Below are 24,302 nucleotides of genomic sequence, written 5' to 3'. Positions count from 1 at the left end.
TTTTTAGTGTAAATTTTCCTAGGAATTTCCTTAATAGTAAAATATAAATTATAAAGCACATTGAAGCACACATCTTTTATCTATTTTTTTTTTTTTTTTTTTTTTGACAGAGTCTTGCTCTGTCATCCAGGCTCTAGTTCAGTGGCAGATCATGGCTCACTGGAGTCTCAACTTCCTGGGCTCCAGCAGTCCTCCCACCTCAGCCTCCCAAGTGACTGGGACCACAGGTGTGCACCAGCACTCCTGACTAATTTTATTGTATTTTTTTGTAGAGACAGGGTTTCGCCATGTTGCCCAGAGTGGCCTCAAACTGGGCTCAAGTGATCCTGCCACCTTGGCCTCACAAAGTACTGGGATTATAGACATGAGCCACCGCACCTGGCTGCACACATCATTTTGTTAAAGAGAAACCTCTGTATCACTAGCCTCTGCTTCCACATGGAGGAACTTCATGGAGCTTAATCTTTGTTTCTTTCTCTGCATTTCATTCATTCCTCCGAGGAAGAGTGAGTTACTTGTTATGTTTCAGAAGAGGAACTGGACAATTTGATTCCTTTTCTCACTCTGCCTCTTGTGTTCTGCAGCTTGACCACTGCAGAGTGCTTGAATTTGGATCTTTCTCCCTGACTTTGGGGGTGAAGCCCCAAACAGTCCAGTACTGCCTTTGCCTGAAGATATGTCTATCTTATTCTGGGTGAAATATTGGGGAGTCTAACTGAAAGTGCAAGTCAAAACCATATTTTCCTATCTGTTTCACTAGATATTTTGAGTGCAACTTGAGTCTATCTCTCAGTTGCTTTCAGACCTAGGAGGGGAAGAAACAAGTGTTATTTATTTGACTCCTTAACATCTCCCCAATCACGATATACCCTTTTTTTTGTTTTATTTCACGCAGTAACCACTCAAGCGCTTACATTTTCAACTGACTGGGGAAACATTTTGTTCTCTCAGCACTTTTTGCCTAACTCTAAATAAGTTTAACTTAGTAGAAAAGAAGAACTATGAAAAAATCTCTAACATTTTGTCTAGGAAAATGAAGCAATTCCAAAAGAAATCACATTTTAGTCTTGTTCATTACCAAGTGAACAATGAACAACTCATTAAAAGTAATTTAAATATTTTAGGATTTTATATATATTTCTATTATATACAACATAAATTTGTATATATTTTATATAAAATATATAAAATATTGTATATTAATATTTATTAATATTTTATAGATAATACTTAGTTCAACTTGCAAATTGTAACAAAGGCTGTGCATGTTTTTTTACAAAGAAGATTTTGGCCCTTGGACAAATGGAAAAGTGACTATTTGTGATGTATCAAAATATTTTCCATGCTTTATACATATTTTTTATTTTCTTTTTTTTTTTTTTTTTTTTTTTTTTTTTTTTTTTTTTTTTTTTTTTTGAAGTCTTCCTAAATTTTATTGGCACTGAAATAGAACATGGATTGAGCATAAACCCCTCCAAAAACAATTTTTAAAAAACCCAAAAAGTACACAAAAATCCCCTGAATACAAAATCTAACCTTTCTCCCCAGCCTCCCTAAGGGTAAGTTACTGACTCTAAGGCAGCTATTAATAGATTGCCCTACAATTCCAGGTTTGAATTTAGCCAATATAGGACATATCACCAAGTGAGTGTCAATAATTCACAGCAATGCACACAAGACTCCTCAAGGTCAGGCACAGAGTCGGGGGTGGTGGACAGGGGAATTGAAGGAGGCTCTAAGCTAGGGGCATTGCATGGTGGGACAGGATGGCCCCTTGAGGACTGAACCCTGGGGAGAAGACAAACAGGAATAATAAAAACAAATAACAAGTACTTTAAGAATGAATTGTATGACCTATAGTGACAGATGACATCACTAATACTGAAAGCTTCTTATATTAATATTTTTGGCAAAATGTCATTTTGTAATATAGTATATGCTTTCCAAGTGTGGGGGTGGTAAAGGAATGAGGCCAAAATGATCCTGCCCCAAGACTAATATCTTCTAATGGTGCATTAGCAAGGAAGGCAGAAATCAGTATTTAGATATCAGTAAAATACATAATACTATAGAAAGAAGAAGAGCACACATGAGACAGAGAAGGAGGTGGATGCTTCTGGGTTGAGAGCAATGGGTGAGGGTGTGGAAGGAACTAGGCCAGAATACCCAGCAGCTCTCTGGTTTACAGCTCCAAGGGACAGAACAGCTGGTGTCAAGACCTGGGTTAGAGGTTTGTCAAAGAGAGGCAGGGCCCAGTCACCACTTTGGAGGGGAGTGACGAGAAGGGGATTTTGGTCACGTGAGAGGGTTGAGTAAACTGGGATCAGGGCACAGACTTCTCTCACCATATTCAGCTTCTTGCACTCACTCCCTAGTTGAGCCTACTGGCATCAAGCTCTAGATGCCAAGCCCAGGATGGCTGTGGAGCAGGAGCTGTGGCCCAAGTAGCTCTGAGAGGGGAAGAGACCTAAAACCCCTGGCAGGGAAAATACTGAAGCTAGGTGTGAACATATCCTCTCTTTTCACAAGAGTCCTGATGGGGCTGACTGAGCTTTTGGGTACTCATCCCTACTGTTATAGCTGGAGAGGATTTGGGGATTGAAGAAGGAAGGGGCAGATCCCACGAAGTGACCGCAGATCTGGAATAATAAGTAAGGGGTAGCTCTGCCCACAGAGCTCACTTTAGACAGGCCTATACTCCTATAAGGAATTGGGGTAGGATCTTCTACTCAGCCTTGCCAGAACAGAATGGCCTTCTAGTACGTTTGGTGAAGCCTCTTGAAGGCACTGTTTCCCCCATCCACCCTGGGGAGAAATTGAGTCCCTAAAGTCAATGACAAGGCTTATTGAGGCTGAGTTTATAACAGGTCCAATCTGGGAGGTAGAAACAAAAATGGCTGAACATCTTTTTATCCCTCAGTCATTACAAAGCCTAAATAACTCTAAACGGGATGGGCACTGGGAGGACAAATTTTAGGTCAGTTGACATCCTGGAGCAGATATCCAAGGTCCTGTCTCATTCCCTAAACCGCGTAATACTCTAACCCTGTAAATCTCAGGACCCTGAAGAAGAAGGCAGTGGTAGGGGAGGGGAGGGGAGCTAGCTTCCAACCTACTCCACACTTGACTCCCATAGGACAACAGTAAGTGTAAGGGTATTTGCAAAATCAAGTGGAAAGTACCTCTGGGCTGGGCAAGTAGGATATTCTAGCAATACAGATTAAATGGAACAGAGAAGAGAAAGGAGGTTCCATTGGCACCATAATGAGCCATTCATTTGCCCAGGGAAGTGGGTGGGGGCTAAGGGGCTAGGTTTGGTCCCATGGCTACACTAAATGCTTGGCATGACTCCAGGGCTGCTCTAGTTAGTGGCTCCAGCACAGTATGAGTTAGGTGAGTTAGGTGTAGGAGTGTGGGGACAAGGAAAAAGGGAGGAGGGGTCCCTAGAGGCTGGGTGCCCATTACATGGACTCAAATTCGTCAATGCGCTGCTTGGTGTTGCCCTGCCGGATCTGGCGCAGGGTCTTGTATTTGTCTCGGCCCAGTCGCATGTTCTCAGCATGGATCATGTCATTGGCAGTCTTCTTGGACTCATCTCGCGCATTGGCCAGCTCCGAAGTGAGGGCCTTCAGGTGCTTCTGCACACGCTCATTCTTCTCCGCCTCAGTGGTACGTTCCTCCTCACTGCGGTCCTTGGCCATAGCATCAGCCCGTAGGTCAGCACTAGCTTCTGCCCCATTCTCATCCTGCTCATCCTGCTCATTCTCAGCAGGCTCAGCCACATGAGGTGTACTCATGGCAGTCTTCAGCTCAGCACGGGTCTTCTCCAAGTCTTCCTGTACCATCTGGGCCTTCTGCTGCCACTCCACAGCCTCACTCTCCTTCTTCTGTCGGGCCATCTCCAGCTGGGAGATTCGAGCTGTCAGCTCTGCCATTTCCAAGGCCAGCTGTTCCTGAGTCTTTTTCTGGTCTCGGGAGGCCTGCAGCAAGGCCTCCTTGGCCTCTTCAGCTTCTTGACGCTCCTTGGCAAGCTTTTCAGCCTCGCTCTGGGCACGCTTCCGTTCCTGCTCAAGTTCCAGAGCCCTACGGGTCTGTTCTTCCATTTCTTGCTGAGCCTTCTTAGTCTGTTCCTCAATCTGCTTCAGCCTCTCCATCAGCTCCTCCTTCTCCCGTTCAATCTTCTCTTTCTCTTTTTCTGCCATTTCACGCTTCTTCTTCTCATTTTCCAGCATAGCACGCTCCATCTGCTTCTGGTGCTTCTCCTCCCGGGCCTGTGCCTTCATCTGCTGCACCTCAATGGTGTCAGGCTTGCGACGGCGCATGTATAGTTCATGGTTCCCCATGCACAAGGCCAAGATACGCTTGTTAATCCGCAGCCGGGGAGCATAGAAGACGAAGTCCGGGGCTTTTTTGTCAATGGGCTTGATGACAAATTTCTTATCATTGAAAGAGATGTTCCTGATTTCACTCCAGGGGAAGCCTATCTTGGGAGTTAGTCTATCATTCTGCTCATAGATGTTGAGACCCAGTGCATCCACCCCCAGCCACAGCTCTGAGCCTTTCTTTTCTTGATGCTGAAGTAGTTCACACCATACATCTCCAGATCTTGAGCAATCTTCAGATATTCCAGGACAGCATCCTCCCTGAGCATGCCACGGTGTTCCTCATGCCACACCTGGATCCGCTCCTCCCACTGGTCCTTGTTGAGTTTGTGCTGTTCCAGGACTCTCTGTGGGAGCAACTTGTCTCCGGCCAGGTAGCCAGACTTATGCACCTCCTTATTGAAGTCGCCATACTTAGACTGGACAGCATACGAGGCCAGCAGCACAGCAGTCTCAGGCGGGCAGTAAATATCATCATTGAGAATACCCTCTTTCACTTGCAGAAAGAACAGGCGCTGAGTGATGTCCTGAATCAATTCCTCGGACACATCCTCAGGATAGAACTTGGCACGGAACTTAAAGAGCAGGGGGCTTTCCTTCCGCACGTCCTGGGCAGTCACCTTCTTATTGAGTTTCAGCCAGGTGGAGAAACCTTTAGTGTCCTGGTACTGCAGACCAAAGAACCAAACTTCCCTCAAGCCAATAGTTTTCACCACCTGGTCAAATAGCTGCTTCCCAGTGGTGTTGGGCTGGATGGCAAACTCCAGCTCTGCATCCATGGTGGTCACACGCACACTGATCGTTTTGGGCATGGTGGCGGCAAAGGCAGCAGAGTTGGCGAAGTTTAGCTAGGACTGTCGGGCAGTGCTGAGCACGCAGTACACACGGCTCGGATTCGGTTGGCCGGGGACTCAGATTGGGTCCCTCACTAGCGTCGGGGCGACTGTTAGGCTTCCTGCTAACGGGCCACGACTTCACAAACCCCACCCAGGAAAGAGACCCATATTTTTTATTTTCTTTTCTGCACTTCTACCTTGTTTGTCTCATGGCTAGAGATTTTTAGAAATCATTCTCTCTGGACTTAAAAATGTGAGAGAGATATGATGACCACATATTTTAGTTTGCTAGCTTCAGTTCTGGTATATGCTGTGTCTCGATAGGATTGCCAATTCTCTTCACTCTTAAAATGTCCCAGCTGAGATGGTTAATTATACGATCACCCCAACAACAAAGTATATATTTACTGGAGTTTATGCATGGAATCATGCTTTTAGATGCTTTAATTTTGTTCCCATTAATTTAAGAGGGACAGAGTAGAATTATTTGAGAGCTTAACTTTATAGGTCGTTATCTTACTCTGCTTTTTATTACATGTAACCTCTTTGGGTCTCAATTTCCTTTCTTGTAAAATTATACCAACACCCCCCATAAAGATTTCCAGAAAAAAAAAACTGTTGAAAAAGTTTATTATACCTATTGCAACACAGACAACAGTACATTGATAGGGTCTTAGCAGCATATAAAAAGGGAGATGTTTAGGAAAGAAAACATAGAATCTCTGCGCCTGAATCGGGTGATTTTAAAGGGAAGGCTTTACAACATGGGGAACTGAGTCAGACTGGGAAAGTCTATAATATACCAGTCTAATAGCTTTAAATTGGCAGGCACAATAGGGTGAGGGATTAGAGGCATATCTTAATGAACAAACTGTTATCAGAATAGTCTTGATGAACTAGTTGTTAATCTTGATAAATAAGCTGTTTTAGATGGTTTACAATTTTATCTTACTGGAAGAAGTATTTTCTGGAGGAAGTGGTTAACTTATTTTTACTATTTTGCTAAATAGACTTAGGAAATTTGTTTTATATATAATTAAGCTTTAGTATAATTTATATCAAATTGAAATGGAATTTGTTGTTTTCAAGCTCAGTTTTTAATATTTTTAAATTTGTTTCGATTAGTAGTTTTTATACTTTATTTTATTAGTACATACTGAAGTGGAGATAATAATTCTTGATTCCTAGTATTACTAGGATGAGCTAAGCCAGGTGTCCATGCATCCCCCAGCATAGTTTTCAAATTGTTTATAATGAAAAATTTTAATAAATGCAGTTTCTGCACTAGCTGGATCTCACCTGTGAGTCCTGCCACGCAATTTTAGTGACTGACTTTTATTTGTGTCCAAAAATTGCATTGTACCAAGTAACATCTAAAGGCATTATTTTTAATTATTTCATTATATTTATTTATTTATTTTTAGAGACAGAGTCTTGCTCTGTCATCCAGGTGGGAGTGCAGTGGCATGATCATAACTGTAACCTCAAACTCCTGAGCTTAAATGATCCTCCTACCTCAACCTCTTGAGCAGCTAGTCCTTCCCAGGCTTAGATGTCAGAGAGGCACATAATACTTATTTCAGGTCTTCCACCACAGTGACATTGGTTTAATCTGAAAGCTGGATACTTTAAGGTTTAGATTATTAGTATTAATAACTCCACATTATAGTAATCAAACAATATGGATAATCAGAGCCTTCCAGATATAATGGGTTTTCCAGTTTGAGTTTACTTTTTTACCTTTTTAAAATTTTATTTTATATTTGGACGGGAGGAGATTCAATTTACATCATAAGGTGTACCATATGTCAATCAGTTTTTATAGACTGAGGTAACAATTTTGGCTTGGAATAGAGTTTCTGTCAAATTTATCAAGGATTTTTTTTTTTTTTTATTAAATATGCTGGTTACTCTGTATATTTTGTCTTTTGGCTGTAATCTTCAGCCTGATGTAGTCATTGTATATTTTAAAGTCTAAGTAATTCTGGGTGTGATTACAAAAAAACACATTATACCAACGTTCTGTAATCTAAACGAATATCAATTTGCTGAAGTAAAATGGGATGGTTGTTTTAGTTCCCTAAGTACTACTTGGTTATTTCTTTTACGTACTTGCATTACAATTGTCATTATACAATATATATGAGATGGTAACACAGAGTTCTAAAGAACTGTATTCCTTGTTAATTATTGCCTCCTTTAACTCAATATAGCCCCAGGTTATTGACTTAGAATGAATTGAACATATATGAATGCCAATTTTAAGCTCTTTCACTAACCGCTTAAACTTTTGTCATTACTAGATATTTCTGATTTCTAAATTACTTCCTCTCTTGAGTTTGGAAAGCTGAACTGACTCGCTTAATTATTGGGATGCAATTTTGGCAAATGTTAATGAAACTCCATAATGCATTTAATTTAACCCTCATTTATTTGATCCTTTGTAAGTGATAGTGAAAATTAACATACTTCAAATAACTTAAGATTTATAACATATTAACTAATATATAAGAAACTAAATGATGTGAGTTTTTGAAAATGCACAAATGTATTCAAATATGTAAATAGCAAGCATGAGCATTGACTGCTAATTTATCATATTTTTTCCAATTATTGAATTGTCCTTTGCTTGGACTTGAAAATAAAATGTTACAAAAAGAAAAAAATTAGCTGTAGCATTAAAATTTTTGATCTGTGTGGCAGGCACTGCTTGCTGCCTGCTTAATATTAATTATCTCCTTTTTCCTTATTAGCAGAACCCTGGTTTTGTGTCTAACAAAAGTTCTAACCTTCCCACTTTTCCTGCAGCTAGAGATGGCTAAAGGTATAAGGCAGCATTTACCAAACTTTCTTTGTCACTGCTCTTAGTGCCTCAGTAATTTTTTCATGGCCCCCCCTTTTTTTTTTTTTTTTTTTTTGAGACTGAGTCTGGCTCTGTCGCCCAGGCTGGAGTGCAGTGGCCGGATCTCAGCTCACTGCAAGCTCCGCCTCCCGGGTTGACGCCATTCTCCTGCCTCAGCCTCCGGAGTAGCTGGGACCACAGGCGCCCGCCACCTCGCCCGGCTAGTTTTTTTGTATTTTTTAGTAGAGACGGGGTTTCACCGTGTTAGCCAGGATGGTCTCGATCTCCTGACCTTGTGATCCGCCCGTCTCGGCCTCCCAAAGTGCTGGGATTACAGGCTTGAGCCACCGCGCCCGGCTCATGGCCCCCTTAAACCAAAAGAAATACCTAACAGTTGTATTAAGTATTTTACTTCAAATCACTTAATACTTATCTCTATTCTAACAAGCTAGCAGCAGCCATTTGAAGAACTAATATATATAAATTAACAAAAAACTATTTTAATTTCAGTCTTTACCAACCAAAATTACCTATTAGAAGTTAGTGATGTGAATGTGACATAACTTTAAAAAAAAAATTTTAAGTTCAGGGGTACATGTGCAGGTGTGTTACCTAGGTAAACTTGCGCCATGGAGGTTTGTTGTACTGGTTATATCATCACCCAGGTATTAAGCCTAGTACTCATTAGTATTATTCCTGATCTACTGCCTCCTCCCTCACTCTGCCTTCAAGTAGGCCCCAGTGTATGTTGTTTGCCTCTATGTGTTCATGTGTTCTCATCATTTAGCTCCCACTTGTAAGTGAGAACATGCGGTGTTTGGTTTTCTGTTCCTGTGTTAGTTTGCTAAGGATAATGGCCTCCAGCTCCATCTGTGTCCCTGCAAACGACATGGTCTTGTTCTTTTTTGTGGCCGTGTGGTAGTCCATGGTGTATTATATGTACCACATTTTCTTTATCCATTCTATCATTGATGGACATTTAGGTTGATTCTTTGTCTTTGCTATTGTGAATAGTGCTGCAATGAACATACACGTGGGTGTGTCTTTATAGTAGAATGTCTAATATTTCTTTGGGTTTGGGCCCAGTAATGGGATTCTGCATCAAATGATATTTCTGTCTTTATGTCTTCGAGGAATCACCACACTGTCTTCCACAATAGGTGACCTAATTTATACTCCCACCAACAGTGTATAAGGCATTCTTTTTCTCAACAACCTCACCAGCATCTGTTATCTTTTGACTTTTTAATAATAGCTGTTCTGACTAGTGTGATTTGCATTTCTTCATGATCAGTAATGTGGAGCTTTTCTCATATGTTTTTTGGCCACATGTATATTGTTTTTGGAATAGATGGTCCTTTGGTGCACAACTTTTCAAGTCTTGGAATCAGATTGGACACCACTATCCTCATAAGCTGTTCTATATTGATTTTAACATAGTACTTGCATTTTTTATACAACAATATTCACTAAAAATGCAGTTTTCCTGAGATACATCATTTCACACCAGTAAAAGCAAATGTTAAAACTGAATTTTCTCAAGCTAGTAGTTCACTCAGTGTCTGATTAAATGTTGAATATTAGTATGTTTTCCTCAAATATTTAAAATATCCTGTCACCACCTCTCCTTCCCCATGAATTTGCTAGGGCACCATGAGGCAACATGACACAGAGTTTTGATGCTATGAGTATAAGGAAAAACTTCTGGGTGAAATGTCAGGGAATATTTGGAAATGGTCCATACTCAGCTAGCATGTACCTTTTGCTTTTTGCCCATCATCCTTCCCCTTCTTCCTGCTTGGAATGTGATATGTCTTAAAATGGAATAGCCATCTTAAAATCATAAGAATAGAAGCCTCGGCTGGGCTCGGTGGCTCACGCCTGTAATCCCAGCACTTTGGGAGGCCGAGGTGGGTGGATCATGAGATTAGGAGATTGAGGCCAGCTTGACCAACATGGTGAAACCCCATCTCTACTAAAAATACAAAAATTAGCCGGGTGTGGTGGTGAGTGCCTATAATCCCAGCTACTTGGGAGGCTGAGGCAGGAGAATCGCTTGAACCTGGGAGGCGGAGGTTGCAGAGGGCCAAGATTGCCCCAGCCTGGGCGACAGAGCAAAACTCCGTCTCAAAAAAAAAAAAAAAAAAGAAGCCTCATCCTAAGGATAATATAACAGTAAGTTATAAGGAAACTGAGTCCTCAGTGACTCCTCAGCCTTATTGGTCCTGAATTGCTCACCAATGAACCTTTTGTTACAAATGAGTAATACCACAGTAAAGTTCCTATTAAATGCAGCTGACAGCAGTCTTAACTGACTTAGTCTAAGGTTTTATTTATTCCCCCATTAAGCATCAGTCTAAACTTGACACTTCCATATATGTTATTGCCATTTTAAAGGAGCAATCAATATTTACAAGAATGGGAGGTACCTGAAGGCCTGAACAAGTTTATGATGCTTTAATATTCTCCAGGTACAGAAAATGCACCAACTTTCTGAATCATGGTAGTGAGTTGGCAAAGTAGTAAAGTATTGCTGCAAAAAGATGTAAATTTTGTAGCTGAGCTTGGGAACTTTTGTTTAAATAAATGCACATTTAATGAACAGTCTAGCCCTATTTACAGCAACTTTTCCAGACTTTCTATGTTAAGACATGAAATTGTAAGAACATCAGGTTATTGCCATTGAAGTAAATGATAATGCCAGGACCCATCCATTCAATATTAGCAATCTTGCTTATTTTCAGTTTCACTTTATATCCTCTTTCCATGCTTTCTTGCTATCACCCAATATACGAGGTTCAAGGACAAATACTTTCACTGTTACTTTAACATAGAGCCTTGAGTTTGACTTGTAAATTAACTGCAAAAGAATACTTAACTTATTTGCTGGAGACAGAGAATTCTTTTGGAACTGTGGGTGATAAGGGAACAAGAGTCAACTAACAGAAACACAAAAGCTCTATTCACAGTTTATCAAAGTATTTTAACATTAAACATATGTGCAGAAGTTCTTAAATTCTTGCCTTTTCAACCCTAGATTCCAAAGAACATTTTGTGTCCTTACACCTTACCTGCCACTCCTACCTGTCTACTAATAATAGATGTGTATTTCAATTACAAGGAGGAGAGAAGAACTCAGTTTGTGATGGGTTTGACTTAAATATCTTCTCCTATTATTTAGATCCTTTTTTCTTTGTCATTGAAATTAGGTATGAGAACAATAATCCTCACAAGTCAAAGAAGGACATTAGTGTATATTGATGCTTCTTAGCCACTATGTACTATGTTCTAGAAAGTGTTTTCATATATATTATTTAAGATTTCAGTTATTTCAACAAAAATTGAGACTATGTAGGGCAAGGTGGTATCGTGGGAGGCTTAGGAGTCCAACAGATTGAGTTTGCAGCACAGTTTTGTCACTTAGTGGCTATTTGACTTTGTACGATACTTCAATAGAGATATTTTTCCATGTTAAAGATAAGAAGACCAAATCTGAGGAGCTTTACAAGTCTCAACCGTTTATGCTTTAACAGATCAGCTAAAAGTTTGAGGAAAACAATCTCAACTGGCTTTGACGACTCAAAAACGTCACAGACACCAGCAGCCTAACATGGTCTTCTGTAGTACTAGTTTTCTCTAAGACTTAAAAATAAGCTTAGAGGCTGGGCGTGGTGGTTCATGCCTGTAATCCAGCACTTTGGGAGGCCGAGGCGGGTGGATCGTGAGGTCAAGAGATCGAGACCATCCTGGCCAACATGGTGAAACTCCGTCTCTACCAAAAAAAAAAAAAAAAAAGGCTGGGCATGGTGATGTGCACCTGTAGTCTCAGCTACTTGGGAGGCTGAGGCAGGAGAATGACTTGAACCTGGGAGGTGGAGGTTGCAGTGAGCTAAGATCACACCACTGCACTCCAGCTTGGCTATTGAGCAAGACTCTGTCTCAAAAAAAAAAAAATCACTTAGAAATTCTGTTCTTACCATTGGAAAATTGAGACCATGTGCATTCACACAGCTAAACATTTGGAAGTAAGAAATGAGATCACATGTGTCAACATGACTAAATATTTGTTCCAAAAAATTCTTGCCTGGGAAGAGATTTGCTGCTTGGGCAAACAGCAAACATAATAAAAAGTTAGTTGACTTATGAAGATGTGCTTCGTCTTCACAGGAAGAGCACATTGTGAGCACATGTCCACAAATCCTAATCTATATCATGGACTTCGCCCAATTCAAATCAGTTTCCTACCTTGAAAGACCAGCCTTAAACTACTTGATCTCAGACCCTAAAACTATATATATTAGGTCAGTGCAATAGTCCCTTACTATGTTAAGTCTAATACATTTAGCTTTGCTAGGTAACATTTTTCCTAGTGGTCTTTTGAGGAGTTGTCAGCCAACACTACTGATGATTGTTTTGTACTCTATCACTTGAAAGGTGCTGTGTAGTGTAGGGGTCAAGAGCCTTGGCCCTCTGAAGAGTCACTGAAAATCACTGACACAAGGCAGATTAATAAGAGGAAAAAGCATATAAATTTATTTAAGAAATGTACACAATGTGTCCACGGGGAGAATCACAGAGTGAGTGCCCATCCCCCAAATGGTTCAGAAGCTTTTATACCATCCTGGCAAAACAGGTTATGGGAGTAGGGAGAAGAAAAGTTCTGTTGAGAGGATTACTGGGGAGATTGAATGGATCCTGGAAGAGAGATTAACTTGTGAATAGTTCTCTTTGACAATTAAAGGGTCTGTTCTTGGTTGTAAAGGAAGGAGAAGAAGAAACAGTTATTTCTTTTTGTGAGTCTAGAGCTTAGGCAGATAAAGGTTTTGGGAAAGATGGTGGTGGGAAGAAGGTCAGAACACTTGAGACTTCTTCTTTGGTTCACCATGTCAACATGCCATATTTTGGAGTATTGGTCCCTGAACCACATTACTAAAGAATTAATCATACCTAAAGAAAAATATAACCTTTGTTCTTTGTTCCTGGAAGGTAATCTCTAAGCCTTGGATTGACCTGCCTGAAAAGAGTATCTGTTTAGTTAAAGGCCTTGGATCACATTGGATAATCTCACAATGTGATAAATAATGTGGATTTTGGATCATGTAGTATCAACTCAACTTCTGGAAGGGCTAGAGACTAAAGGTCAGTCATATGGTGGTCGACCATATCTATCTTAACAAGCGCCAATAGAAACTCTGAATATCAAGGCTTACTTGAGCTTCTCTAATCAGCAGTACTCCTTGAGTATGGTAACACATGATAGCCTGGAGAAGGTAGCACTATCTGTAACCTCACTGAGAGAGAACACCTGGAAATTCCACATGTGGAACTTGTTTGTACTCTTTTTTGCCACCTCCCATGACTGATTTTAAACTGTATCCTTTCACTGTGATAAACCATGACTATTAGTACAACAGCTTTCACAGTGAATTCCAGCAAACTGTTGAGACTAAGGGTGGTCTGGAGGACCCCTGAACTTGTAATAGGTACCAGAGTGAGGATTATGGGGGAACATGGAACTTGGCATTTGGTGTCAGAATGACAGTAGTCTTGGGAATGCTTCAACTTTGCAAATAGAATAACTCAACAAGGAGCATGACACACTGCTTTTTAAATTATATTTATTTTTTATAATTTCAAATTTTATTTTCGATTCTGGGGTATACATACAGGTTTGTTACATGGGTACATTGCATGATGCTGAAGTTTGGGGTAGTATTGATCCCATCACCCAGGTAATGTGCATAGTACCCAGGAAGTTTTTCAATTCTTGCCCCCCTCCCTTTCTCCCACCTCTTGTGGTTTCCAGTGTCTGTTGTTGCCATCTTTATGTCCATGAGTTCCAACGTTAACTGCCACTTATAAGTGAGAACGTGGCATTTGGTTTTCTGGTTCTGCATTAATTTGCTTAGGATGATGGCCTCCAGCCATCCATAATGCTGCAAAGGATGTGACTTTGTACTTTTTAAATAGCTGCATAGTATTCTATAGTGTATATGGACCACATTTTCTTTATTTAATCCACCATTGATGGGTACATAGGTTGATTTCATTTTTGCTATTGTGAATAGTGCGGTAATGAACATGAGTACATGTTTCTTTTTGGTAGAATGATTTATATTCCTTTGGCTACATACCCAGTAATAGAATTGCTGGGTCAAACAGTAGTTCTGTTCCTTGAAAAATATTTAAACTGCTTTCCACAGTGGCTGAATTGATTTACATTCCCACCAACAATGTAGAAGTATTCCTTGTTCCCTGCTGCCTTGTCACAATCTGTTGCTTTTTTGACTTTTTTAGTAATAGCCATTCTGATAGGTGTGATAAGAGATCTCACTGTGGTTTTGATTTGCATTTCTTTGATGGTTAGTGATGATGTGTGTCTTTTTTACGTTTGTTGCTGGTTTCTATGTCTTCTTTTGAGAAGTGTCTGTTCATATCTTTTGCCCACTTTTTAATTGGATTGTTTGTTTTTTGCTTGGTGAATTAAGTTTCTTATAGATTCTGGATAATAGACCTTTGTTGAATTCATAGTTTGCAAAAATTTTCTACCCGTCTGTAGGTTGTCAGTTTACTCTTAGTTTCTTTTGCTGTACAAAAGCTCTTTAGTTTAATTAGGTCCCAATTGTCTTCTTTTTTTTTTTTTTTGGTAATTGCTTTTGAGGACTTAGTATAACTTCTTTCCTAAGGCCAATATCCAGAATGGTGCTTCCTAGATTTTCTTCTATGATTCCTATAGTTCAGAGTCTTACATTTAAATCTTTAATTCCTTCTCCTCAATTTTTGGAATAGTTTCTTAGATTTGGTCCCATGCCTTTTTTTTTTTTAAATATATCTAGTAGAATTTGGCTGTGAATCCTCCTGATCTGGTAGTGTTTTTCGTTTTTCTTAAGTGGAGTATTCATCACCTCACACTTTTATCATTTCTTTATATTACAAACATTCCAATTATACTCTTTTATTTATGTTAAAATGTGTAATACATTATTGCTTATTTTAGTCAAAATTTCCCTTTTCCTCACCCTCACTGTCATAATCACTATTCTACTCTCTGTTTCTATGAATTTGACTGTATTTAAGATTTCACATATACGTGTAACTATGCAGTCTTTTTGTTTCTGGCTTTTACTTAGCATAATATCTTTCAGGTTCATGTATGTTGTCACAAATTGCAGGATTTATTTTCTTTAAAATTTTTTCATTTTTAGTTTTTATGGATATACAGTAGGTGTATATATGTATGGGCTACATGAAATATTTTGGTGCAGGTATACAATATATAATAATCACATCAGGGAAAATGGGGTATCATTCACCTCAAGCATTCATCCTTTCTTTGCATTATGAGCTTTCCAATTGTACTCACTCAGTTATTCTTAGATGTACAACAAATTATTGCTGACTGTAGTCATCTTGTGCTATCGAATGATAGATCTTATTCATTCTAAGTATATTTTTGTATCTATTAACCCTCCCCATTCCCCATGCTTCACCTTTCCCAGACTCTAGTAACCTTTATTCTACTCTCTATCTCCATGAGTTCAATTGTCTTAATTTTTAGGTTCCACAGATGAATGAAAAATTGTAAAGATTGTCTTTCTGTGCCTGGCTAATTTCACTTAAAATAATCTTGTCAAATTCCATTTATATTACTGAAGTCAACAGGCTTTCATTATTTTAATAGCTGAATAGTACTCCATTGTGTATATATACCACATTTTATTTATTCTTCTGTTGATAGACACTTAGGTTGATTCTAAATCTTGGCTTTTGTGAATAGTGCTGCAATAAACATATAAGTACAGGTATCTATATGATGTACTGATCTTTTGGGGATGTACCTAGTAGTGGGATTCCTGGAGCACACGGGAGTTTATTTTTTAGGTTTTTGAAGAATTTTCGTACTGTTCTTTATAGTGGCTATACTAATTTACATTCCTACCAACGGTGAATGAGTACTCATCTTTCTCCACGTCTTCGCCAGCATTCATTATTGCCTGTCTTTTGGATAAAAACAATTTTAACTGGGATCAGATGATATCTCATTGTAGTTTTGATTTGCATTTACCTGATTGTCAGTGTTGTTGAGCACCTTTTGATATACCTGTTTGCCATTTGTAAGTCTTCTTTTGAGAAGTGTTTATTAAGATCTTTGCCCGTCTTTTAATAGGATTATTGGACTTTTAAAAATTGAATTGTTTGAGCTCCTTCTATTTTTTTATATATATCCTTATATATATATATCCTTATATATCTATATATATATACACACACACACACATGTATATATCCTGTCAGATGAATAGTTTGCAAATATTTTCTTCCATTATGTTGTCTGTCTCTGCATTTTGTTGATTGTTTTCTTTGTTGTGCAGAGTTTTTTTAACTTGATGTAATCTCATTTGTTTATTTGAGGTTTGATTGTCTGTGGTTGTGAGGTATTACTCAAGAAATCTTTGCCCAACCCAATGTCTTGGAGATTTTTCCCAATGTTTTCCTGTAGTAGTTTCATAATTTGAGGACTTAGATTTTAGTCTTTAATCCATTCTGATTTGATATTTATATATGGTGAGATGTAGGGGTCTAGTTTTATTTTTCTGCATACAGATATCTAGTTTTTCCAGCAAAATTTATAGAAAAAGTTATTTTTTCCTTATTCTATGTTTTTCACACCTTTGTCAAAAATGATTTCATCATAGGTATATGGATTTATTTCTGGATTCTCTACTCTGTTCCAGTAGTCTTTGTATTAGTTCTTTCTCATACTGCTATACGGAAACATCTGAGATTCAGTGATTTATAAAGAAAAGAAGTTTAATTAGCTCATGGCTCCACGTGCTGTACTTGAAGTATGACATCTGCTTCATGGAGGCCTCAGGAGACTTACAAATACAGCAGAAGGCAAGTAGAAGCAGGAACATCTTACATGGCTGGAACAGTAGGAAGAAAGAGAGAGAGAGAGAAGAGGTGCTATACAATTTTAAACAACCAGATCACACAAGAGCTCACTCACTATTGCAACACAGTACCAAAGGCAAATCCACTCCCATCATCCTATTACATCCCACCAGGCCCCACCTCCAGCACTGGGGATTAAATTTCAACTTGAGATTAAGTGGGGACACACATTTAGTGGCCCCTCCCAAATCTCATGTTCTTCTCACATTTCAAAATACAATCATGCCCTCCCAACAGTCTACCAAAGTCTTAACTCATTCCAGCATTAGCTAAAATGTCCACAGCCTAAAGTCTCATCTGAAATAAAGATAGTCCCTGCTGCCAAAGAGCCTGTAACAACAACAACAAAACAAGTTAGTTGCTTCCAAGATACAATGGGCATATGGGCATTGCACAAATACTCCCATTCCAAAAGTGAGAAATCAGCCAAAAAAAATGAGCTACAGGTCCCATGCAAATCTGAAACCCAGCAGGGCAGTCATTACATCTTAAAGGTCCCAAATAATCTCCTTCAACTCCATGTCCCACATCCAGGGCATGCTGATTCAAAGGGTGGGCTCCCATGGTCTTGGGCAGCTCTGCCCCTGTGACTTTGCAGGGTTCATTCCCCACTGCTGCTCTCATGGACTGGCTTTGAATGCCTATGGCTTTTTCCAGGTACAGGATGCAAGCTGCCAGTGGCTGTACCATATGGAGTCAAGGAGATTGTGACCTTCTGCTCATAGCTCCAGTAGGCAGTGCCCCAGTGGGGACTCTCTGTGTGGGATCCAACCCCACATTTCCCCTCTGCATTGCCCTAATAGAGGTCCTCCTTGAGGACTCTGCCCTTGTAGCAGGCTTGTGCCTAGACATCCAGGCTTTTCCATACATCTGCTGAAATCTAGGTGGAGACTCCCAAGCCTCAACACTCGCACTCTGTGCACCTGCAGGCTTAACACCATGTGGGAGCCACCAAGGCTTATGGCCTGCAACCTCCAAAGCAGCAGTGTGAGCTGTGCCTGGGCCCCTTTTAGCTATGGTTGGAGCTGGAGTGACTGGGAAGGAGCCAGCAGTGTCCCAAGGCTGTAAGGGCAGTGGGGCCCCGACCTGGCCCATGAAGCCATTCTTTCCTCCTAAACCTCCAGACCTGTGATGTGAAGGGTATCCCTGAAAATCTCTAAATGCCTTCAAGACATTTTTTTCCATTGTCTCTGATATTAGCATTTGACTCCTCTTTTTTTTTTTTCCTACCAACATGGCCAGGGTGCAAATTTTATAAGGTTTTATGCTCTGTTTGCCTTTTAAATATAAGTTCCAGTTTCAGGTCATTTCTTTGCTTATGCATAGGATCATATGCTATTAGAAGCAGACAGGCCACATCTTCAACACTTTGCTCTTTAGAAATTTCTTCTGCCAGATGTCCCAAATCATCATTCTCAAGTACAAAGTTCCACAGATATCTAGGTTAGAGGCACAGTGCAGCCAACTTCTTTGCTAATGCATAACAAAATTTACCTTTGCTCAAGTGCCCAATAAGTTCCTCATCTCCATCTAAGACCTCCTCAGCTTGAATTTCATTGTCCATATCACAGTCAGCATTTTGGTCACAACAATTTAACAAGTCTCTAGGAAGGTTCAAACTTTCCCTCATCTGCTTGTTACCCAGTTCCAAAGCTGCTTCCACATTTTTGGGTATCTTTATAGCTATGCCCTACTCATGGGTACCAATTTTCTGTCTTAGTCCATTCTCACAGTATTATAAAGAAATACCGAAGACTCAGTGATTTATAAAGAAAAGAAGTTTAAATGGCTCACAGTTCTGCAGGCTGTACAGGAAGCACGGCAGGACTTGCTTCAGGGAGGCCTCAGAAAACCTACAATCATGGCAAAAGGTAAAGGGGAAGCAGGCATGAGGCACTACACATTTTTAAACAACTATGTCTCATGAGAACTCATTATTTTGACACAATGCCAAGAAGGGAATCTACATCCCTGATCCAACCACATCCCACCAGGCCCCACCTCCAGCATGGAAGATTACATTTCAACATGAGATTTGGGTGAAGACACAGATCCTAACCATGTTAGTCAATGTGTCTGTGTTTGGACCAGTGCCATGCTGTTTTTGTTACTATAGCTTTGTAGTATAATCTGAAGTCAGTAATGTGATTCCTCCAGTTTTGTTCTATTTGCTCAGGATGACTTTGACTATTCTGGCTGAGTCTTTTGTGGTTCTATATAAATTATATGGTTATTTTTTCTATTTCTGTGAAGAATGTCAGTGGTATTTTGATAGAGATTGCATTGAATCTATTGATGTCTTTGGTTAGTATGGATATTTTCACAATGTTGATTCTTCCAATCAATAAGTATGAAATATCTTTTAATTTTTGTGTGTCCTCTATTTTTTGTCTCATTGTTTTATAGTTTTTGTTGTAGAGATCTTTCACTTCTTAGTCCAAGCTTATTCCTAGGTATCTTATTTTATTTTTAGCTATTGTAAGTGGGATTATTTCTTGATTTTCTTTTCAGATTGTTCACTGTGGGCATTTAGAAATGCTACTGATTTTTATATGTTGATTTTGTATCCTGTAACTTCATTTAATTCATTTATCAGTTCTAATAGTCCTTTAGTGGAGTTGTTAGGTTTTTCCAAAAATAAGATCATTTGGTCTGCAAACAAGAATAAGTTGATTTCTTCCTTTCCTATTTACATGCCCTTTGTTTATTTCTCTTGTTTGATTGCTCTAGCTAGAACTTCCAATATTATGCTGAATACAAGTACTGAAAGAGGGCATCCTTGTCTTCCTCCATATCTTAGAGGAAATTCTCTTTGTTTTTCTCCATTCTGTATGACACTAGCAGTGCTTCTGTTATATATGACCTTTATTCTGTTGAAGTGTGTTCCTTCTATACTCAGCTTTTTGAAGTATTTTATGAAGGGATATTGAATTTTATGTAATGATTTTTCAGCATCAGTTGAAATGATCATATGTTTTTTGTTCTTCATTCTGTTGATATGATGTATCACATTGATTTGCATATGTTGAACCATTCTCGCATCCCTGGGCTAAATCCCAGTTGGTCATGATGACTGTTCTTTTTAATGCATTGTTGAATTCAGTTTGCTAGTATTTTGTTGAGGATTTTGGCATCAATATTTATCATGGATATTGTTCTGTAGTTTTTTTTTATGTGTCTTTATCTTATTTTGGTATCAGTAATACGGGCCTCATGGAATGCATTTCAAAGTATTCCCTCCTTCTCTATTTTTCAGAATAGTTTGAGTAAGATTGGTATTAGTGCTTATGTTTGGTAAAATGTAGTAGTGAAGCCGTTGGGTCCCAGGCTTTTCTTTACTGGGAGACTTTACTACAGTTTTGTTTTGTTTTTTTTTTTTCCCTTGAGACAGAGTATCACTCTGTTGCCAAGGCTGGACTGCACTGGCATGATCTTGGCTCACTGCAGCCTCTGTCTCCCAGGCTCCAGTGATTCTCCGGCCTCAGCCTCCTAAACAGCTAGGATTATATGCAGGCACTACTATGCCTGGCTAATTTTTGTATTTTTAGTAGAGATAGAGTCTTGATCTCATTAGTTGCTATTGGTCTATTCACCTTTTGGATTTCTTCATGGTTCAATCTTGGTAGTTTGTATATGCCTAAGATTTTATCCATTTCTTCTAGATTTTCTAATTTATTGGCATATAATTGCTTATAGCAGTCTCAAATGATTCTTTGAATTTTTGTAGTTTCAGTTTTATTTTCTTTCTTTTCATCTCTGGTTTTATTAGCTCTTCTGTCCTTTTTTTCTTAGATAGTGTGGCTAATATTTTGTTGGTATTGTTTACCATTTCAAAATACCAATTTTTGTGTCATTAATCTTTTGTACTTTTTACTTCAATTTTATTCTGTTACGACTTTTTTCCTTTCTTCTACTAACTTGGGGTTTGGTTTGCTCTTGCTTTTCTAATTCTTTAAGATGCATCATTAGGTTGTTTATTTGTTCCATTCAAAATGAAAATGGAAATATGTTGAACCATTCTTGCATTTAGAAACTTCAAGAGTTTCAAAATTTCCTTCTTAACTTCTTCATTGACTAACTGGTCATTCAGGAGCATATTGTTTAATTTATATATGTTTGTATAGTTCCCAAAGTTCCTTTTGTTGTTGATTTCTAGTTTTATTCCATTGTGATTAGATAAGCTACTTGATATAATTTCAGTTTGTTTGATTTTTTTTTTTTTTTTTTTTTTTTGAGACAGAGTCCCACTTTGTTCCCAGGCTGGAGTGCAGTGGCACAATCTCAGCTCACTGCAACCCAGGTTCTCTCTGCCTCCCAGGTTCAAGCAATTATACTGCCTCAGCCTCCCCAGTAGCTGGGACTACAGGCACATGCCACCACGCCCAGCTAATAATTTTTGTGTTTTTAGTGGAGATGAGGTTTCACCATGTTGGCCAGGATGGTCTTGATCTTTTGACCTCATGTTCCACCCACCTTGGCCTCCCAAAGTGCTGGAATTACAGGCATGAGATACGACACCCAGTCTGTTTGAATTTTGGAAGACTTGTTTTGTGGTCTAACATATGGTTTATTCTTGAGAATAATCCATGTGCTGAGGAGAAGAAAGTATATTTTGCAACCTTTGAATGAAACATTATGTAAAAATCTGTTAGATCCATTTGATCTATAGTGCAGATTAAGTCTAATATGTCTTTGTTAATATTTTGCCTGGAAGATCCGTCCAGTGTTGAAAATGGCGGTACTGAAATCTCCAGCTATTATTGTATTGGGGTCTATTTTTTTCTTTAGTTCCATTAATAATTGCTTTTTAGATCTTGGTGCTCTGATATTGGGTACATATATATTTACCATTGTTATATCTTCTTACTGATTTGACCCTTTTATCATTATATGGTGACCTTCTGTGTCTCTTCTCGTAGTTTTTGTCTTGAAATCTATTTTTTTTTTTTTTTCTGATATGAGTATAGCTACTCCTGCTCTTTTTTGGTTTCCATTGTCATGGAATATCTTTTACCGTCCCTTTATTTTCAGTCTCTACATGCCTTTGTAGGTAAAGCATGTTTCTGGTAGATAACAGATTATTAGGTCTTGGTTTTTATTGTCTATTTAGTTACACTACCTCTTTTGCTTGGAGAGTTTAGTCTGCTAACGTTCCATGTTATTATTGGTAAGTAAGGACTTATTACTGCTGTTTTGTAATTTGTTTCTTGGTTGTTTTGTGGCCTTCTCTTCCATCCTTTCCTTCCTGTATTCTTTTTGGTGTAGATAGTTTTCTCTGGTGGCATGTTTTAATTTCTTGCTTCTTATTTTTTTGTGTATCCATGTAGTTTTTGATTTGAGGTTACCATGAAGTTTGCAAATAATATAATACATTATTTTAAACAAATTTAAACTCATCACTGATTACAAAAACAAGCAAAGAGAGAACTAAAAGAAACTGTACAGTTTAACTTGGTCACCTCTTTTTAACTTTTTGTTGTTTCTATTTAAATCTCAGACTGTCTGTGTCTTGAGAAGTTGTTGTAGTTATTATTGTAGTTATTATTTTGATAGGTGTATCTTTTAGTTGTTCTACTTGAAGTATGAGTAGTTTGTACGACACAGTTACAGTGGTCTAATATTCTGTGTATTTCTGTGTACTTATTATCAGAGAGTTTGTACCTCCAGGTGATTTCTTGTTGTTCATTAATGTCCTTTTCTTTCAGATTGAAGAACTTCCTTTAGCACTTCTTGTTGGACAGGTCTGGTGTTGATGAAATTTCTCAGCTTTTGTCTGGGAAAGTATTCATTTCTTCTTTCTGTTTGAAGGATGTTTTTTCCAGATATACTATTCTTGGATAAAAATTTTTTTCCTTTGGCACTTTAAGTATGTCATGCCACTCTCTCCTGCCCTGTAAGGTTTCCTTAAGAATTCTGCTGCCAGATGTATTGGGGCTCATTTTATGTCATTTATTTTCTCTTACAGCTTTTTGGATCTTTTCTTTATCATTGACCTTTGGGAGCTTAATTATTAAATACCTTGAGATAGTCTTCTTTGGGTTAATCTGCTTGGTGTTCTATAATCTTCTTGTACTCCTTGCCCTACAGCAACCACTGTCTGACTACCACCAAGGTTCACTCAAGGTCCAAGGCCTCTTAAGTCAGCAGGTGGTGAATTCAGCCTGGCTAGTCTTCTACTTTTCATGGAATTCAGCTCCCTACTGGCCCATGGCAGTTCCCAGAATGCCATCCAGGAGCCAGGGCCTGGAGTCAGGAACCTACTTGTGCTTCATTTTACTGTGACTGAGCTAATACACAAGCTGCAAGACAAAGTCCTTCCCACTCCTTTCCTCATGCAGACAGAGTATCTCTCCATGGCCACCACTTCTCCAGGCCTTTGGCAATTACTACCTGACTATTGCCAATGTTCACTCAAGGCGCAGTTAGATTGTGAATGCTTCCAGGCCTAGATCTCTCTTCAGGTCAGTCGGCTCCCCTGTGGCCCAGGACACGACCAGAAGTGCCATCCAGGAGCCAGGGCCTGGAAACAATGACCCTCGGAGCCTGCTGGGTACTCTCTCACTGTGGCTGAGCTGGTACCCAAGCTGTAGAGGTAACAAGGTCCCCTTTACTCTTATTCTCCTTTCCTTGAGCAGAAGAAGTCTCTCCCCAGGGTCACCACAGCTGAGAATGTGCTGGGTTACACCTGAAGCCAGCGTGGCCTTGGGTCTCACCCAGGGCCTATGGTGAGAACTGCCTGGGTACCACTGATGTTTATTTAAAACCCAAGGATTCTTTAGTCAGCAGGTAATAAACCCTGCCAGAACTGGGTCATTTCCATCAAGGCAGTGGGTTCCCTTCTGGCCCAAGGTAGGTCTAGCAATGTCAACTAGGAGCTACGACCTGCAATGAGGGCCTCAAAACTGGTACTCTGTTTTACTGTAGCTGAACTGCAATCCATGTTGTAAGTAAGATAAAGTCTCCTTTACTCTCTCCTCTCTTCTCCTCAAGCAGAAAGAAAGAGTTTCTCCTGGAGCTGTCAGCTACCTGGGGTTAGGGGAGGGATAACACAAGCACTCCCTTTGCTGCCCTAACTGGTATCTCATTAGGTCATATGCACTCCAAGTCCGCTGGCTCCAAGCCCATCACAGCACCAGGACTTAACCAGAAATTACAGTCCTTGTGGCCTAGGCTGCCTTTCAAGTTTATTTAGGATCGCAGAGTACTTTAGCTTGTGGCGGGGCTAACTAGAACTCAGGTTCTGCTGGGATTGGTGATGCCCACCTGGCTAGGGCTGGTCTAAATGCT

At 39.3% G+C, this 24,302-nt stretch overlaps 1 pseudogene across 1 annotated transcript; it reads right to left on the bottom strand.

Annotated features, from left to right (window-relative positions):
- Positions 1–1,903: 1,903 nt before the first annotated feature.
- On the bottom strand, positions 1,904–5,379 carry LOC116269176 (annotated as a pseudogene). The gene has a single exon (XR_004176592.1). The product of XR_004176592.1 is annotated as a moesin pseudogene (transcript).
- Between the last annotated feature and the right edge of the window lie 18,923 nt (positions 5,380–24,302).

This window comes from Papio anubis, chromosome 10, assembly GCF_008728515.1.
Source record: "Papio anubis isolate 15944 chromosome 10, Panubis1.0, whole genome shotgun sequence".
NCBI classification, from domain to species: domain Eukaryota; kingdom Metazoa; phylum Chordata; class Mammalia; order Primates; family Cercopithecidae; genus Papio; species Papio anubis.
Note: the sequence above shows the minus strand (reverse complement) of the source record. Positions and strands in the feature narration are given on the sequence as shown.